Raw genomic sequence first — 14,128 nt, forward strand, 5'->3', positions numbered from 1 at the left:
AAGACAGTGAGTTCAGGGAAGTAACTGCAGTGAAACATACAGATAGAATAGTCAGAAATAAATAGTATGAGATGGTTGAGACATACGAGCTGTTTTCATTGAACATCCGTGTAGCAGGCATTCTCCTTTGTGTAAAAGGGTGTAACGAGTGTGTGAACTCATAAGCTCCCCTTTGCGTGAGAAGACAGAGACATGTTGTTCCTTCAGAGAGGGAACACAGATGTCAGTCTTTCTTGGCAGCCTCTACCCAGCTTGCCAACCCGGGTGGATTTGCCTGCCCTCGACTCCGGTAATGCAATAGCCTCTTTCCTTCCGGTAAGGATTGCCTGACCACTGATACCCTGCCCCGCGTCTTTGTCTCATGCTACTCATAAATATTGTGGTTTAAGCACAAAGAATTTTAACATCCCTCACATCCCCAAATAAATAGCAGCTCTGGAAATGTCATAGGGCCTTCATTGTACAGGAAGTGAATTTAAATAACTCTGGAGAAATTGTGGAAACTTTCTGATGCTCCCTGCCTCCCTCCAGTTTTCAAGAACAAACAAATATAAGTGCTTTGAAATAACACACTTTCTAGTTGATGTGAATGGACATTGAAAATCATTATATGAATGTGGCCTGTCGTTTCATATATGAAATTTATGCACTCCTAGTATCTTTTTTAAGTGTAACGAACTCAATGTTTTAAATAGTGCAAGTGACCTTCGATAACAATTTAAGTGGATTTGACTCTAGGATAATTTACAATGTTTTCTTTACCATAATTATCAAAAACAGTACCAAATGATCAGATCTAATCAGTTTGTTTTAAGGGACAGCTATCTCATGCTAAACCAAGAAACAACAATGTTAAACCCAAAACTATTTGCAACAAATAATAACAAAATCAGAATCCCAACTGTATTTATTATTAGTATATGATCCCTGGGTATGATCAGCGATTTTTTCACACTTCATGCAGAGAAGTAGAAAAAGAAAAAAGATTTTCAGTGTCCTCCAAAAGAACTTTCAGGGCATGGAAAAGGGCCATTTGTGCATGAATGCTGCTTCACAAAGCCAAAAATAATAAAAGTTACAGGAAAGTCAGGTGACTAAATTATTCCAGCCTGGAGGCAGGCTCACTTAGAAGCTAGGAATTCCTCTGTGAAAGACTGGAGTTCCCAGTGCCCTTGACAGCAACAAAAATAAAATATTAATAAGGCTAATGTTTCCTAACAACTCCTTTCAAGTCCTGTTTTCTGTGAAACATGGCACATTCTTTTGACAGAAGGATGCTTACTCCAATTAGTTGGAAATCTCACTTGCCATGGAAGAAATATTTCATGAAATCTGATGGAAACATTTCCAATCACTGGAAAAGAAAGCATCTCTAACTTACTGGTTGAAGAAATAAATCCATAAGCAAAGCAAGAAGAGATTTTAATAGTATCTGTTGAGTTTCCAGGTCTGTAACACGAAGATTGGGCTTCCCAGGTGGCTCAGTGGTAAAGAATCCTCCTGCAATACAGGAGACATGGGTTCGATCCCTGGGTCTGGAAGATCCCCAAGAGAAGGAAACGGTAACCCACAAGTATTCTTGCCTGGAGAGCCCCATGGACAGAGGAGTCTGGAGGGCTGTAGTCCATAGGGTTGCAGAGTCGGACACGACTGAGTGACTGAACATGCAACCTGAAGGTTACTACTGAGATTAAAGGAAATCTTAGGAGATTCAGCTCTTACTGGAACAGAACTCCCTGCTTTGTATAAAGTAATAGGAACTGGCTGAAGCATTTATGCCTAATGATAATTTTCATATGGACCCTGACCACTGAGAGGTCAAGTTGGCACTCACAGGATTTAAGCACAAGTAGGTACCATGATGTAACCAAGAGGCAGTGACAGTTTGTTAAAGTTCTATAGTATGAGTAATTTTTGTTTTCTTGCCTCATAAAAACGGACAGTAGTGTTTAAATTCCAAGGCAATTGTAGCATTAAAATAAGTATGTTTTGAAACTTAGAGAAGTAATGTTGCAGTTTAATTTTACAAAATATATCCATGGAATTATTTCTAAGCCTAGCTTTCCTTTTAGTAGTCATTAGAGTAAGTAAGATGGAGAAGGCAATGGCAAACCACTCCAGTACTCTTGCCTGGAGAATCCCATGGACGGAGGAGCCTGGTAGGCTGCAGTCCATGGGGTTGCTAGGAGTCGGACATAACTGAGGGACTTCACTTTCACTTTTCACTTGCATGCATTGGAGAAGGAAATGGCAACCCACTCCAGTGTTCTTGCCTGGAGAATCCCAGCGACGGGGGAGCCTGGTGGGCTGCCGTCTCTGGGGTCGCAGAGAGTCGGACACGACTGAAGTGACTTAGCAGCAGCAGCAGCAGAGTAAGTAAGAAGATAAACCTTTTGGAATCTCAACCTTATTAAATAACTTAATGCTTTAAAATAAAAATCCTAATGCCTGCATTTGAGAACTTTTTGCCAATTCTTTAAAGATAAGAAAAATTAAATCGATTTACAGAAAAAAGGAAATTTACTAACGTTGGATATTCTGTATATGCCAGATACTATGCTAAGGACTTTGTAAACATTATTAAATCTAATTCTCAAAACAACTCTGAGGCAAATATCCCCATTTTACAGACGAGAAAACAAAAAATGAAACCACTATTCCGCTCCAGGTGATTTCTTAGGTTAAAATGTCTACCATTCTTTCTATCATGCTAGTTGTTTTCATCACTGACGAAATGCTTTGATTAAACTTTGATATCAGGAAGGTTAATTTTTATGATAGTTTCTGTAATAGTCCTCTTTTTTTTTACCCTTCTTTTAAAATACACAAAAATGGATTTTGTTACTGTGGGGTCATTTCATACAAGATATATATTTAAATATTAAAAGTTGCTTAAATCATGTATATATAACATACCATATAGGAAATCTATTTTAATATAGAATATTTTGTGCAAAAATCTATCTACTTGGGCTGAAAGCTTTTATTAATCTAGAACACAATCTGGTGTTACTTCTGATTTTATTCACATGATTGTGTCTATTATCAGGCATGTGGATACACACATGAATGCATGTTCATCTATGCACATGTGCACACACATACACATTATTCTTCAAACTATATTTTGAAGGAAAGCAGAGGCATAGTTACAACTTTTTCTCTGCTCTTTAGATTTTCATCTGCTTATACTATCTGATTTTCGTCGATGACTTTGTAGATGGTTCATGTATGATTCTCATTTACCTCCCATCTTAATCTGTAAGTTCTACCCCTCGCTGCCCTCTTCACCTAGACTCTCAGAGTATTTCACAGCACAGTACCTTAATTCACATGTAATGATATTATCTTCCACTGGCCCCTTTATAGTCTTAAAACTCATCCAAGTGCCTCTGACAAAGGATTGTCCCCTGTGGCAGTATAGTATGCTGAAAAGGGTTACCAACTAAGAGCTGGGAGAATGGTAGCCTGAGTCAGAAGCCTGTTTTTGCCACTTATGACTGTATGGCGTTGGGTAGATTTCTTCACCTCTTTCGTCTCAGTTTCCACATCTGTAAAATGGAGCCATTTCCCATGCCTGCCTCCATGGCTATTAAGAAGATCTGGTGTGATAAATTGCTGCTGCTGCTGCTGCTGCTGCTAAGTCGCTTCAGTCATGTCCGACTCTGTGCGATCCCAAAGATGGCAGCCCACCAGGCTCGCCCGTCCCTGGGGTTCTCCAGGCAAGAACACTGGAGTGGGTTGCCATTTCCTTCTCCAATGCATGAAAGTGAAAAGTGAAAGTGAAGTCGCTCAGTCGTGTCCGATCCTACCAGGCTCCTCTGTCCATGGGATTTTCCAGGCAAGAGTACTGGAGCTAACTGCAGTGAAACCTGTCATATCAATTCTCCCCCTACTACAAAATGAATAGACCTTAAACATTCCCGCTCCTGCTTAAAGCTTGCAGTGTAGGTGTGATGGCTATGGCAGCCATCCGGTGACCATAGGTGAGAGGAAGGCCCAGAGAGTCACAGAGACCTGGCTTCTGCCTTTTCAAGCTTCCGGGCCAGTCTTGAGCCACCAACCTTCAGATTTCTTGTGTATGGAGAGAAAAAAGAAACGCCAGAGGTTGCAGACGCCGTTTGCTGTGATTTCTGTTCTGTGCAAGAAGACTCAGTCTCCGCCTGAGACACTGAGCTTGGATGAGCTTGTGTTGGGTCCGGGCCACCGTGCTAAGCACCTGGCAGACGTGCCCTGTGACCCCCAGGAGACTGAGGGGTAGTGAGATTAAGCAATGCACCCAGTGTCACGTGGATCTGCCGGTGGCTGTCACGTACTCGTGGCGGCCTCAACAACGGATTCAGTTATTTAATTATTGTCAGAAATATGATATCAGATCACATCCTAAAACGAAAACATTTTTTTTCTGACTAACATCTCCCAGCAGTTCTATAACTCTGGTCACTTTATCCTGATTGTGTTACGTGGGGTCCATTTTGCGGCTACTCTGTCTTACATCTGTGTCATCAGGAAGCTGCTTTCCCGAAAATCAGATGTTCTGTGGGTGGCATTTTCCCTTCATGGTTGCCATTGGTAAGTCTAGGCTTTGTAAATGTTCCCGTGGAAATGACTAGGGATATGATCTATGACAGAACTTTGGGGACTAGGTCATCCATTTTGGGGGGTGGTGTTAGAGTGGAATTTGAGCAAACTCTGGGAGATGGTGAGGGACAGGGAAGCCTGGCATTCCACAGTCCCTGAGGTCGCAAGGAGGTGACTGGACGACAACAAAGTGTGGAACGGAAAATGTTTGAGTGGTCTTGCCCTTAAAGGATTCTTTGTAAGGATGTGATAATGGTAAAGTAATGGTTTTACAACATTTTTTGAGTGCTGTGTTCTTGGCATGATTCAAGTCACTTTACAACCACATCACTTACTCATTCTGTCCTCATAGCAACTCTGTGGCAGGTGATACAATAATCTCCATTTTTCAGGTGAGAAAACTGAAGCTAATAAGTGACGGAAAAGGAATTTGAACTCTGGAAGGCTGACTCCAGAAACGCAGTTGTTCTCAATATCTGAAGGAGATTGGTTTCAGGACCCATGCAGATACAAAATCCAAGGACGCTCAAGACCCATATAAAATGGTGTAGTATTTGCATATAACCTATGCACATCCTCCAGTATACTTTATAGGATCTCTAGATTACTTATAATACTTAATACAGTGTAAATACCATGTAAATAGTTGTAAATACAACTATGTACATACTATGTAAATGGTTTCTGGCATGCAGCAAATTCAAGTTTTGCTTTTTAGAACTTTCTGGAATTGTTTTTTAATATTCTCGATCTGAGATTGGTATAATCCACAGGTGCAGATTCCATGGATATGGAGGGCCAGCTGTCTGTTCTGTCTAGTAAGAGAGTATTCATTGATTATCAAAGCTTACACTCTATCTCTTAATTGGTAATATGGTATTCAGTTCAGTTCAGTTCAGTCGCTCAGTCGCGTCCAACTTTTTGCAACCCCGTGAACTGCTGTATGCCAGGCCTCCCTGTCCATCACCAACTCCCGGAGTCCATCCAAACCCATGTCCATTGAGTCGGTAATGCCATCCAACCATCTCATCCTCTGTTGTCCCCTTCTCCTCCTGCCCTCAATCTTTCCCAGCATCAGGGTCTTTTCCAATGAGTCAGCTCTTCGCATCAGGTGGCCAAAGTATTGGAGTTTCAGCTTCAGCATCAGTCCTTCCAATGAATATTCAAGACTGATTTCCTTTGGGATGGACTGGTTGGATCTCCTTGCAGTCCAAGGGACTCTCAAGAGTCTTCTCCAACACCACGGTTCAAAAGCATCAATTCTTTGGCACTCAGCTTTCTTTATAGTCCAACTCTCACATTCATACATGACTACTGGAAAAACCATAGCATTGGCTAGATAGACCTTTGTCAGCAAAGTAATGTCTCTGCTTTTTAATATGCTGTCTAGGTTGTTCATAACTTTTCTTCCAAGGAGTAAACGTCTTTCAATTTCATGGCTGCAGTCACCATCTGCAGTGATTTTGGAGCCCAGAAAAATAAAGTCAGCCACTGTTTCCACTGTTTCCCCATCTATTTTCCATGAAGTGATGGGACCAGATGCCACCATCTTCGTTTTCTGAATGTTGAGCTTTAAGCCAACTTTTTCACTCTCCTCTTTCACTTTCATCAAGAGGCTCTTTTGTTCTTCTTCACTTTCTGCCATAAGGGTGGTGTCATCTGCATCTCTGAGGTTATTGATATTTCTCCTGGCAATCTTGATTCCACCTTGTGCTTCCTCCAGCCCAGCGTTTCTCATGATGTACTCTGCATATAAGTTAAGTAAGCAGGGTGACAGTATACAGTGTTGAGATACTCCTTTCCCTATTTGGAACCAGTCTGTTGCTCCATGTCCAGTTCTAACTTTTGCTTCCTGACCTGCATATAGGTTTCTCAAGAGGCAGGTCAGGTGGTCTGATATTCCCATCTCTTTCAGAATTTTCCACAGTTTCTTGTGATCCACACAGTCAAAGGCTTTGGCATAGTCAATAAAGCAGAAAGAGATGCTTTTCTGGAAATCTCTTGCTTTTTTGATGATCCATTGGATGTTGGCAATTTGATATAGCTACACTTAAATCCCATTAGAAGACTCTCGCTTCATATTGTAATTGTAGTGTCAAGATAGAATATTCGTTGGCAGTGTTGTGAAGAATGTTAAGTGTATTTATATTCTTGGCTCACATCAGCATTATCATTTGGGTCCGCGTTGCTTTGGTTCCATTTAGAACTGACTTTAGGGCTTCCCTGGTGGCTCAGAGGTTAGAGCGTCCGCCTGAAATGCGGGAGAACCGGGTTCGATCCCTGGGTTGGGAAGATCCCCGGGAGAAGGAAATGGCACCCCACTCCAGTACTCTTGCCTGGAGAATCCCGTGGAGAGAGGAGCCTGGTGGGCTGCAGTCCATGGGGTCGCAAAGAGTCGGACACGACTGAGCGGCTTCACTTTCACTTTGATATGTTTTGTGTGTATGTTGTCACTTCAGTCCTGTCTGACCCTGTGCAACCCTATGGACTGTAGCCCGCCAGGCTCTTCTGTCCATGGGATTCTCCAGGCAAGAATACTGGAGTGGGTTGCCATGCCCTCCTCCAGAGAATCTTCCCCGCCCAGGGACTGAATGCACATCTGCTGTGGCTCCTGCCTTGCAGGCAAATTCTTTACTGCTGAGCCACCAGGGAAACCCTTTGCTAAGCTTTGGCATTTAGCAATTAGGTTGTGCTGAGGGTATGAGGAAGTTTTACAGATCTTGTGTGTTTACTATAATGACTTTGTTGGAAATGTTTTCTGCTCCACCATATAATATCATTAGATAATAAACAGTCCAGCACAAACTGGCTAAAGCAAAATTGGAAATTATTGGCTCATGGAATTGAAAAGTCTAAATGTGCTTCAAGGATGGTTAGATCCATGCACAGAAGATGTCAGCAGGATTTACTTTCTCTCATTTTATCTTGACCCCATTCTCAGATAAGCTCTGCTCTTGAGATTTCTCAATAGCTTCAGCGGCAGCTCCAAGACTCACGCTTTCTCATGTTCAAGTTCAGAATCTCTTTCCAGAAGTCCACATGGTCTGACTGGGTCCAGATTAGCTCTGATTAGGTCACATGCTTATCTCCAAACCAATCCCTATAGCCAAATGCAGTGCACGCAATAGTCTTGTCTGAGTCACTATTGAACCTCTGGTCAAGGGGGAGGTTGGAGTCAAATCCAGAAGATGCACGTAGGTCATGGGTGAGTAGAAGATGGCACTCCGAGAGTAAAATTATGTTTAGTTTTCAGAGTAAGAGTGGATGGGCGCCAGGCAGCAAAACCATCACGCTCCACTATGGTCCTCTTAACATATTTGTGGGAGAAACTCTGGTGGGATTTTATTTTATGGACTCTATGATTATCGTGCCTGATTATGTTCACCGTATGGTAAGAAGGAGACTTGAGATTCTGTTTGCTGACCATCTCCAATAACTGTCAAAGACCCATGGCATGCAGGCTGTAAGCTTTATTTTATATTCCTAATATTTAGGAACATTCTTACATTTCTTGCCTCATCTATTCATGCTTTCTTTTATATTATATATTTTATAAGCTGCTTTGACATTCTTTTGGAAAGAGGAAGCATGTAAAGACTTTAAAATGTGATTTTGAATATTGGGTATGTTCAAACTGTCTAAATGTCTGAGCTAAGGTTCCTAATATCTTCCCAGGAAAGATTAGCACAATTATGAATATTATACCTATTTATAACTTTATGAGAAAAAAATAGAGTGTATTTTAGTTTCTGCCTAGATCAGTTATTCTCCACTTGTCTCGTTGACAATTTTCTATAATTTTTAATCTTTTAAGGTTCAATTTAATGATTAACTTTTCCCCCATGACTCCATCTTCTTCCATCACCAGATCCTCAAGGTCAGTATGTGTTCATGGCTTCATGGTCCTATTATTTGTTTGTCTCTGGAAAGAGATCTCAGAGAGCAAGGGCTGCCACATTCCTGTCTGCACCTCCAGCTCCTAGCATAGTACAGGAGTAAATGCTCAGTAAAAGTTCATTGGGCTTTCCTGGTGGTTCATTGGTTGAGAATTCGCCTGCCAATGCAGGGGACATGGGTTCGACCCCTGGGCTGGGAAGATCCCACAAGCCACTGGGCAACTAAGCCCATGCACCACAACTACTAAGCCTGCATGCTACAATTACTGAAGCCCTAGAGCCCGTGCTGCCCAACAAGAGAAGCCACTGCCGTGAAAAGGCCACACCCCACAGCAAAGAGGAGCTCCCTCTCGTTGCAACTAGAGAAAGCCAGCTCGTATCCGCGGAGGCCCAGCACAAAGATAAGCAGATAAAGTTCATGAAAAAAAAGGAAGAAAGAAAGGTGGAAAAGCAGGAAGGGAGGGAGGGAGGGAGGAAGGGAGAAAATGATCTTTTAACCTAGAGAATGGTTTCATCACAAATGACTTTATGGATAAATATTGCCTGTGGTTAGTAGATGTGGTTAGCCATATATCTGGCAGAAAGAAATCTCTCCCAACCCCACCAAAAGTTCCGATTAATTTCTTAATTTATATAGTAAAGGATTTATAACATATGGATGAAGCCCGCAGGAGACAGTCTTCCCCTTGGCACCCTATGCACACCCAGACCCCGAAGTTACTTTCTCAGTGTGTTTTGTTGCCACTCCCAAAGGGGTTCTTGAGAATGGCAGAGGGACGGGATCTCTGTATAGTGTTTGTTTGCCTAATAATAGAGGCTTTATGGGTTTTTGGAAATCGGTTTTCTTTGGGAATCACTTAAGTTTCCCATCTACTGGTAAATATTTTTGGTAAAAACATTATTCTTTTTTATTTCAGAAGAAGTAAAAAAAAAAAAAGAACTTGAGAGCATTAACAAAATAATGGCTCCCCAAACGCAATCATTCATTTGAAGGTGTGTCTACAGTAAACACAAGCCTGAAGGCTGCTGTGCCTTCTCTGTGAATCCTTTCTGCCTCAAGCTATGATGGTCAAAGATCTCAGAGAGTTGCACTTGCATTCTCTCTTGTTCATCTACTCAGTAACTCTTTGCAACCCCATGGACTGCAGCACGCCAGGTTTCCCCATCCTTCACCACCTCCCAGAGTTTGCTCAAACTCATGTCCATTCAGTCGGTGATGCCATCCAACCATCTCATCCTCTGTCGTCCCCTTCTCCTGCCTTGAATCTTTCCCAGCATCAGGGTCTTTTCCAATGAGTTGGCTCTTCGCATCAAATTGGAACTTCAGCTTCAGCATCAGTTCTTCCAATGAATAGTCAGGATTATTTTCTTTCGGAGGGACTGGTTGGATCTCCGGGCATTTGCATGTTGTTTCTTATATTTTTATGATGCTGTTTAATCTATCTGAAGATTTAGAGTGTAATGATACTGTACGGATATCATGATAATGGGCCAACTGATACAAGTGAGAAATACTCTATTACTGCGTTCCCACTGTTTGATCAACATACATTTATAGCAACTATTTATTTGGCTATTTTAACACATTATCTTGAAGCTATAAAATGGAGCTCATTTTATTTTTTAATTAATTTTTATTGGAGTATAGTTGCTTTATAATGTGTTAGTTTCTACTGCACAGCAAATGAATCAGACACACATACACATACATCGCTTCCCTTTTGGACTTCCTTCCCATTCAGTCCTAAGTAGAGTTCCCTGCGCCGTACAGTATGTTCTCAATAATGATCTATTTTAGATAGAGTATCAATAGTGTATATGTGTCAACCCCAATCTCCCAACTCCTCCTACCCCCCTCCCTTTCTCCCATGGTATACATCAAATCTTCACTTTAAAAAAAAAAAAAAAACTTTAAAAAACAAGCCAGCTTGGGATACCTGCTTATTTTCCCCAGACAATAGGTATTAGGAATGCACTTATCTGACAGATCAGCTCCTATTATTCCTGCAAGGAAGGGTTCTATATAAACACCACTTCAAGATCTCCCTGTTCAAGATAGCCTGTTCACCCCTCCTTACCCAATACAAACAAACAACAAAAACAACAACCTCCAGGCCCTCCTTTATGTATTTTTCTTCCAGGAAGTTGAATATTTGAAAAATGTGTCAAATAGCAATATTGCACACGTTGTCTGCATTGTGGCCAACAAGGACCACAATAACTGGTTACTGGAACAAGAGACACAGCATCATTTTCATAAGAAAGTTTCTTCAATATGGGGGTTTTAGAGAACCTAGTTTTAGTGCTTCTTTTCAAAGGGGAAAAAAGTACTGAATGTCTCTCAGAATATATGGTCTAGGAAGGAGGGTCTATCTCAGCCCTAGCCCAATTCTTATCAATTATGTTTTCAATAAATATTTATTAGTTAATGTCAAGTGCTCATGTCACACACAAAGGTTTTTTCCCAAGCCTTTTACTTTTCTTAGCTCTCTTAAGTAAAAAAAAAAATTATTTTCTTATTTCAGAACAAATTTTTTAATTTTACTGCTTTTAAAATTCAGAAGGCCAAGAAGGAGTTAGGACGTCAGGCAGGGCGGGTGTGGAAGAAGGAAGGGCTGAAAGTGTAACAGGAGTTAGAGGGTGTTGTATGGAAGGAATGAATTTGTGGTTTGAATTTTTCAGGTGGAATGATTTTCAGTCTTTGTGTTAACCAGGAAACAAGCCACTCTTCAGTGTAGACCATGTCTGCCTTTTGTTGTTGTAAAATGTAAATCTCAGATTTCCCTGGTGGCTCAGACGGTAAAGCGTCTGCCTACAATGCTGGAGACCTGGGTTCAATCCCTGGGTCGGGAAGATCTTCTGGAGAAGGAAATGGCAACCAACTCCAGTACTCTTGCCTGGAAAATCCCATGGACGGAGGAGCCTGGTAGGCTACAGTCCATGGGGTCGCAAAGAGTCGGACACGACTGAGCAACTCCACTTTCACACTATAAGTCCATATCCAGCACAGTGCCTGGCAGATAGCGGGTACTCACATATCTATCGAGTGATAAATAATGTAGGAGCTCTTGATTTTGAACTCTAAGGACCGGTACAATGATAGGAAATTTCCTCATTCCAGTTAATAAAACACTGAATGTGCATCAGGTATTGATAAAACACTTTAGGCACTTTCTCTGTGCAGAAAGCTCAAGCTTCTGTGTTCTGGTTCATCCTGTTCTCCTAAGTAATCCTGTAGGCACTCGGAGCCCAGACACAGAAGCACCTCTGCCCAGCTCACCTCAAAGTACAGGTGGTGGAAGTGGCAGAGAGAAGATGACACCTGGTATCTAGGGGTGGATGGGCCTCTGGGAAATTCCCAGGACATCATCCTCTGTGGCAGAAACTAAGCTACTGTCCTTGGATGAAATCACCTACCTCAAAGAGAGTTAAGACCTCCACCATTGCTGCATTTGCCCATCTCTCCCTTTAAGTCATGTTGGACAAGCATGTTGCTCCCATTTCCATAAAAATAAAGAAAGAAGGAATGGGGGGAAGGAGGGGAAGAGGGGAGAGAGAGAGGGAGGAAGGAAGGGAGGAAGAATGAATCTTTACAGTAAATGCTTTTTCCTAAATCTACTGTGGGCTGCCCTGCTGGTGCTAGTGGTAAGGAATCCACCTGTCAATGCAGGAGATGCAAGAGATGTGAGTTCGATTCCTGGGTCGGGAAGATCTGGTGAAGATGGAAATGGAAGCCCACTTTGGTATTCTTGTCTGGGAGATCCCACAGACAGAGGAGCCTGGGGGGCTACAGTCCATGGGTCACAAAGAGTCATATGCAGCTGAGCATGCACACACTGTTGGCCTCTGAAACACCAAGAGACTCCTCACCTCTTTCTCTCATCCCTGTCTACTGCAGAACACTCTGGCAGGAAGGAATGCTTTTCTCTGAAAAAGTTTGCTTCACATCACCCACATTTCTCAATATTTGTTTCTATTAATAAACAGACATAGGTTTGAAAGGCCTCCTTGTTTCAGGCAATTTTTTCCTCTTACCTTTTTGTTCTCTGCCATTCTATCATCTGTTTTGCTTTTTTTTTAATCTAAAGAAAACCTCACAATGGCTTGGACAAATGACACTAATCTGTGTTTATAATATCTCACTTCACTTAATGCTGCTCGGGGTTCTTACGGTTGTCTGACTTTTAGATGTGTGAAGGGACTGGACCCGGTTCTTGTAAAACTGGTTGTCAAATCCTACATTTTGTAGCAGTTCCAAGAAGCACTGAGTTTGAACAAATGTTCCCTGCCGTGTAAAATGTTTTAATGTCTATAAAATTTTTATGCTTGATAGATATATCATATTCACTTTTACACTAGAGTTCAAAGACTATATATTTTTAAAATTTGTTTAATTTTGGCCATGCTGCGTCTTCTTTGCTGTGTGTGAGGGCTTTCTCTAGCTGTGGTGGGAAGACTTCTCACTGTGGTGGCTTCTCTTGTTGTGGAGCGTGGGCTTTAGGGCACACGGGCTCAGTAGCTATGGTGCATGGGCTTAGCTGCCCCACTGGATGTCGAATCTTCCTGGCCCAGGAATTGAACCCGTGTCCCTTGCTTTAGCAGGCAGATTCTTAACCACTGGACCACTGGGAAAGTCCATACTACACATTTTTTAGCTGACATAATCTTTCCAACACCCTGAAAGTTTTCTAATTATCCCCCTTTTGTCAGCTGCAGGCCTGAGGCCTGAATACCTTGCCCCAGGTAGCAAGGCAGTCAGTGACAGAGGGAAACCTCCAATGAACCAGTGTATCTGATCCCTTTGATTTCCCTGCAAAGTAATTTATGAATTTACCAACATCAAATGACTCTAATGTGCAAAGACATTTTACGTGATTATGTAAAATTATGTGATTACGTATACATTTCCTTCTATGTAAAAGATTTATACATATGGCTTAATGTTAAGCCAGGAACATAATTTTTTAAATGCAGGGCCTAGGAAAGATTAGGATAAGGCAAACCAGAGACGGGCTTACAGATAAGCAGTCAATCAAATGTTTAAGAGTCAATCATGTGTAGAGATAAGATCCTTACCCCTAAGAAGTTTATGATCAATCTAAGAAAACAGAATAAATATTCTCTAAGTGATACTAGCACAAAGAGCTGATGTTTTTGTGCAAAAGACAAGGATCTGCAAAATAAGGAATGAATTCATAAACATTCAAGTGTGCAGAGAGGGGTCAGGAAAATCACAGACGTTTTCTAAAAAGGGCAGGGTGAACATGCACATTGATGAGGAAAGGGAAGAATAGCCAAAGCAAAACTCAAAGTTAAAAAATTTTAAATTTCAGGGACTTCCCTGGTGGTACAGGAATTAAGATTCCAAGTTTCCACTACAGGGAGTGGGGGTTCAATTCCTCTCTGTAGAGCTGAGATCACAGGGGTAGGCAAAAACAAAATTCAAATGTCATCCCCTGAGAACATCTTCACTTGTAAGACAGACTATCCATTTAATTCCAGCTTCTCCCCCAAGGGGAAGGGAAGGAACACTACCACATTCCATGTGACTCTTCATATCAGAAGTGGTGTGCTGGATCACTTGCGAACGCTTAGGAAAGCTTGGCCATAGTCAACATTATAGGAATTTTGAGAGGCCATTCACAATATAT

General features: G+C 41.7%; 1 protein-coding gene and 1 non-coding gene across 2 annotated transcripts in view; one reads left to right on the plus strand and one right to left on the minus strand.

Moving 5' to 3' along the window:
- Positions 1-14,128, minus strand: part of CLDN10 (claudin 10) — a 98,602-nt gene that overhangs the window by 43,004 nt on the left and 41,470 nt on the right. The gene's annotated exons all lie outside the window — the stretch shown is intronic.
- Positions 6,802-6,873, plus strand: TRNAF-GAA. Its single transcript has one exon. It is a non-coding gene; the product is annotated as a tRNA-Phe (tRNA).

Source organism: Capra hircus, chromosome 12 (genome assembly GCF_001704415.2).
Source record: "Capra hircus breed San Clemente chromosome 12, ASM170441v1, whole genome shotgun sequence".
NCBI classification, from domain to species: domain Eukaryota; kingdom Metazoa; phylum Chordata; class Mammalia; order Artiodactyla; family Bovidae; genus Capra; species Capra hircus.